We start from the raw sequence: 6000 nt of genomic DNA, 5'->3' as shown, positions 1-6000 counted from the left end.
CGATACCCCGTGTGTCCATTGGGGCTGAACGGCGGGCCGAAACCGCCCGCATCCGTTCGTCGCGGTCGGAGGAGCAGTGGAACGAGCTGAGGTATGCCGCCGACAGCCACACGCTGTGGACGATGCACTTCGACCGCCGCCGCGAAGACCAGATCGCCTCCGCCAACGGCACCATCCCCCCGCAACACGCATCGAGACCGGCAACACGCTGCGCCTCGAGTACCCGGCGCCCCCCTCCTTCTCTCGCCCTCGTGGCAGCTCCTAGACGCCGCAGCGAATGGAGGCAGCAACCTCCTCGTCGTCGGGCTCCGGTTCGCTCTCGTCCGGGTAGCCGGTGCTCCGCCCCGTCAAGCCGGAGCCGCAGGAGACGCCGCTTGGGTGCCGCACCCGCAGCGGCGCCCTCGTCATCAACGAGGGTGACCGCCCCTCCCCGCGTTCCCTCCGCCTAGTCCGGCCGAAGACCGAGCCGGGGTTGCTCCTCATCAAGAAGGCGCACGCGGAGATGACCGCCGCCGACGAGACCGCCCTCAAGTGGGCGAAGGCGGATTATGTCCGCAAGCAGGTGGCGCGCCAGCGCCGGGCCCATGAGGAGATCAAGGTCCGGCCCATGCAGACACAGCGAGCGTCGTCGGACGTGAGGAGTCGATCAGGACTGTCCAGAAATGCAGGAGCGAGGACGCGAGTGAAAGGCCAAAGTCGTCGCCTAGCTCGAACCTATCAAAGTAGAGACAAGAGGATAGGCAGTAGACCTGGGCCGCTTCCCCATACCCCGCATACGCTGCAGTCGGCGCACAAGTTGCACCTGGGCTCAGGAGGGGCGCCAGCAGGACACCCGGGGCTCACGGTAGGGATCAAGAGCCCGGTGACCCCAATGACGACGTACATAAGGAATGCGACAGCGACCATACAACCCAAGTGATCGTTCAGGGATCCTTCCTCGCCGGCCATTGTGATAGAAAGGTCCCATGCCCAGAGCCTATAGGGGCCGAAGAGTGTGAACCGCCAGAAATACACAAATAAACAGCCGCAAGCGCAGTGAGATGCCCAAGCGCAAGATTATATCTTCTAAAGGATCATCTACGCGGACTTAACAATCCGCCCGTTCGTCCACCAAGACAGGGGAGATTTTTAGTGAAATAACGCAGAAGGGGGGGTATAGGACACTGTAGAGAGGCAGGCGGCGGCCGCGGCGTAGTAGGGCTAGGCGTAGTTTGTTTTTTTCTGTTTTTGTACAAATTTGAATGAAAAATCGCCGAGTTTCCCCTGAGTTGGGGCGCCCTGGGGGCGACATGGGGGCGACGACTGGGAACGCAATCGCCCCCACGCCGAAAGTAAGCGCCGGTTCGGCCCTAGACGATGCTTTTTGGGCGTCCTGGGGGCCGAACGGCTGGAGATGCTCTAAGCATATGTGTGGCCACAACCATCCTCGTTCGCCTCCACGTTGTTTTTTCTTCCATTTCTCCACAAGCAGGCTAGCAAGCACATTATTTGCTCCCACCACTATTGTCTTCCTCAACCTGCGCTCCTCTGTGTTCTTGCGAGCCCTCACCTTCGCGTTCCAAGGGTGGAGCTCGTGGCCACCATGGTGGTCGGGCCACTGTTGTCCATCGTGAAGGACAAGGTGTCCAACAGCCTCCTCGCTCAGTACAAGGTGATGAAAGGCACGGAGGAGCAACATGAGATCCTGATGCACAACTGCCTGCAATCCTGGACATCATCGCCGACGCCGAGCAAGTGGCTTCCCATAGAGAAGGGACGGCTGCCTGGCTTCCAGGCCATCAAGAAGGTGGCTTACCAGGCCAATGAAGTCTTCAACGAGTTCAAGTACGAGGCGCTTCGTCGCAAGGCCAAAAAGGAGGGACACTACAAGGAGCTTGGCTTTGATGTGGTAAAACTCTTTCCCACCCACATCCGTTTTGTGTTCCGTAACAGGATGGGAAGAAAGCTCCGCAAGATTGTGCAGGACATCGAGGTCCTTGTGACCGAAATGAACGCCTTTGGCTTTAAGTATCAGCAACAGCCGCCGGTATCCAGTCATTTGCGGCGGACGGATCATGCTAGCACTGACCCAGAGGAAATCAAGAAAATCATCATCGAATCTAGAGCCAACGATCAGAAGAAAATTGTTGATATAGTTGGGCAAGCTAACAATGCAGATCTCACGGTTGTTCCCATCGTTGGAATGGGCGGTCAGGGCAAGACCACGTTAGCACAACTCGTGTACAATGACCCAAAAATTCAGAAGTATTTCGATTTGCTTCTATGGGTGTGTGTCTCTGACTGCTTTGATGTGGATTCTCTGGCATAGACTTCTCCTGGCCCTACACCTAAAGTATAGTTGAAGAAGCTCCTAAGTAAGAAGATGATAGGAAAGAAGATGCTTCCATGAAAGAAGTAAGTTGATGGAAAAAGAAGTGCCAGAATGACTTTCCCATGAAAACAGAATATGACACCACTGTTATATCCTACAGTGAATGTGCGTTAGGGTAGGGCCAATACATAGTGTACTTTCGTAAGCATGATTGCTGCATTGTTTGTGCGGACCCGACAACGTTCAGATTGTCAACAGACTCTCAAGAGCCCGTCCCTGAAGGTATGGTGGCTGGTATGTGTGGATTAATTATTAACTTTCCGTTGGCGCCCGCCCAGAGTAGGTGGCTGGAAATTCGTTTTATTAATAATAAAAAAATACACAGAGAACAAAAATGAAAAAGAAAACAAGGCAACCATTTGAACTTTACAATCTGTGAAGCAAGCTGTGGCTGTCCATAAGAATCTCGTGTTAATAGAACCGGACAATTCTCCGAAATTGAACACGCATTTACAGTACGGTTTTTCTAAGGCCAGAGAAATGGATCTCCACCGTCAGTTGCTAGACTATGGTTTGATGAGAGGAGGAATGTGTTGGTTCTCCTTTACGCCTCGCAAACGCACAAGGCTCACATGTCTACAATGTGCCCGCAGACCTCGGTTTCGTTATAAGAGGAGTACTGGAGCAATTATATACCGTCAGGACCAGCAGCGCTTTGACCCGAGGAGCAGGAATCTTATATCTAAACAAAGCTAAGTTACCGATGACTATGCCGTCGCAATATGGAAGTCCTCATGCTTTTGCTTTTTAGTGCCGTGAAGCTTTCCCAAGTTAGGATGAATTGTATGTGGACAACGCATTGACGTTACAGGAAAAGCAAGTTTGTCTTGAAACCATTGGCAAACAATTTTTCAGTGAGCTGGCCTCAAGGTCATTCTTTCAAGATGTGAAACAAGTCCAAGCCACATCCATAGAAATTAGATTCACCAAGGCATATTATTCCAGAACTACTTGTAAAATCCATGACCTTATGCATGATGTTGCACTATCTATAATGGAAAAGGAATGTGCCCATGTAACTGAGGAACCTAGTCAGGGTGAGTGGCTTCCAAACACTGCTCGTCATCTATTTTTGTCATGCAAGGAACCAGGAAGAAAATTGAACGTTTCTCTCCAGAAAAGCTCTCCAGCTATCCAAACTCTTTTTTGTGATGGTCTTTTGCAATGTTTGTTGCAGCATTCATCAAAATACAGTTCTTTGCAAGCATTACAGCTCAATGTATATATAAGATCATTTCCGCTGAAACCAAAGCATCTACATCATCTGAGATACCTAGATCTCTCAAGAAGTTTTATCAAAGAGCTTCCTGAAGATATGAGCATTCTCTACAACCTTCAAACACTGAACCTCTCTGGCTGCAGTGCTCTTCTTGAACTTCCAAGACAAATGAAGTATATGATTGCCCTCCGTCACCTTTACACTCATGGTTGTGTACAGTTGAAGAGCATGCCTAGAGACATCAGAACCTACATCCCTATGCACACTTACATGTTTTGTAGCAGGTAGTGGATTCCAATTGCAGTAATGTGGGAGAGCTCTGTCCTTTAAACCTTGGTGGTCTATTAGAGCTATATTATCTAGCAAAAGTGACAGAAGAAGATGCAGAAGCGGCAAACCTCGTGAATAAGCAGGACCTAAGAGAATTGACTCTAGGATGGACCCATGGACAATATCATTATAAGGAAACTAGTTGTGCGGATGATGCAAGAGTCCTGGCCAAACTCAAACCTCATGATGGGCTGCATGCTATAAGCATATTGTCCTATGGAGGAACAACCTTTCCAACATGGATGACTATGTTGCAAAATTTGAAGGAGCTCACGCTGGAAAATCTTGACTGTTTGGAGAGATGGGGGGAAATAGATAATGATGAGATGCATAGTGAAAACATAATAATCTTTCCTCGGCTTGAGAAGTTACGTATTATTGGCTGTACAAAGTTGACAGCATTGCCAGGACGCCCGTCCTTCCCTGAGCTCCAGAACGCTTGTATCAGATATTGTCCAGATTTGAGAATCACAGCTGAATCACCAAAGCTCAGTGTATTAAACATGGACGGAAGTGAGGTAAAGTTGTTCCGGTGGTTATCTAGACATATGACTTCATTGACCAATCTGGAACTGGAGAGCACTAGCGTACAGAGCCACCCCGGAGGCTAAGTATGGATTGAGGGAAGTGTTGGATGTCAAGGAAAAATTGAATGATGATGATATACCCCTGACAGTTTTGGTGTTAAAGAGCTTAAAATCAAGTATAACAGAGCTATGTGCATGTTTTGTACACCTTCAAGATTTGTCAATTAATTTCTGTGATGCACTCATCCACTGGCCAGAAAGAGAGTTCCAAGGATTAGTATCCTTGAGGAAGCTTCAGATTAGCTTCTGCAATAATCTGATTGGATATGCACCAGATTCTGCCGAGCCATCAACATCATCAGAAACGAGTCAACTCCTGCCAAGTCTAGAGTCTCTGGTGATAAAGGCATGCCACAGGTTGGTTGAGGTCTTCAACGTACCTCCATCTCTCAGGAGAATGAAAATTGAACATTGTGAAATGGTTGAGTCCCCATTCGGCAGGAGGCTGCAGCAAGGACAGTCAGCATTGTCCATTCATCAACAGTCATCCAGTATGCCTGAGGTGTCATCATCATCGCCCGGAGCAGTGCCAGAGCATTTAGAAGAACTAACACTAATTATGTGTTATGGCTTAACAGGGGTCCTCCATCTCCATCCGTCCCTCAAGGAGCTAGTAATTCGTCGCTGCGGTGGGTTGACATCTCTGGAATCCCGCTCGGGAGAGCTCCCATCGCTGAAGCACCTCAGTCTTTCTGAATGCCTTACGCTGTCATCCCTACCGGATGAGCCAGTATCATACTTACTTCTCGAATATCTCGGCATTAGCTACTGCCCTGATCTGAAGACGCTCCCTGCAAGCCTGCAAAAACTGCTGGGCAAAATTGACAGGGAATATGTAGATGCTCATCATTATGGAACTAAGCGCGCATTATACAATTACTTCCTCTATTACTTACTAGTGAGTACTTAATGCACTATCTAGATAATGGTAATATCATCACTAGTAGGACAACAGAAAACTGGTTGTTTCTTCAACCTAAATTCGTCATTTCTTAATTTATTGATGCCCCTTTAAGTGTAAGTTTTTACATGATTAATCTGTGCAGATAAGCCTATACTGCTGAAACCGAAGACATGGAAATATGCCATCCACAGAGATTAGAGAGCTATGAGCAGAATCACAAGAATACCAATACCAGTATGGAAGTTGTCATGCAGGTTGTGATCTAGAAGTATGCCTATCACTGCTGGAACTCTTTAGCTGTTCTTTTTTTAGCAAAAATAAACTTAAAATCTGATACCTTTTTGCAGAACTGTCCCAACAAATGGTGTTGCAAGCCTCGGAAGGATCCTGAAAGCGCCCCTATAATACTATTTGGCTATCATTCGTTCCCAGAAAGAGATCTTGTTTGGATAATCTCTGTTTACCTGGAGTTGTATTTATATTTTCCACCTCTGTTTACCTAGGGCTGTATGTATCATCGTATTTCTTTCCAAGAAAAAGTTTTGTAAAAAAATCTGTTGCAGTTTCCCTGTTTTATTTATGGACTTGT

The 6000-nt window shown here is 48.1% G+C and overlaps 1 pseudogene; it reads left to right on the top strand.

Annotated features, from left to right (window-relative positions):
- The first annotated feature begins 502 nt into the window (after positions 1 to 502).
- Positions 503 to 5203, top strand: LOC125526971 (annotated as a pseudogene).
- Positions 5204 to 6000: the final 797 nt, after the last annotated feature.

Source organism: Triticum urartu, unplaced genomic scaffold, assembly GCF_003073215.2.
Source record: "Triticum urartu cultivar G1812 unplaced genomic scaffold, Tu2.1 TuUngrouped_contig_2456, whole genome shotgun sequence".
Taxonomy (NCBI): Eukaryota; Viridiplantae; Streptophyta; class Magnoliopsida; order Poales; family Poaceae; genus Triticum; species Triticum urartu.
This window is presented reverse-complemented; position numbering and strand designations above follow the sequence as displayed.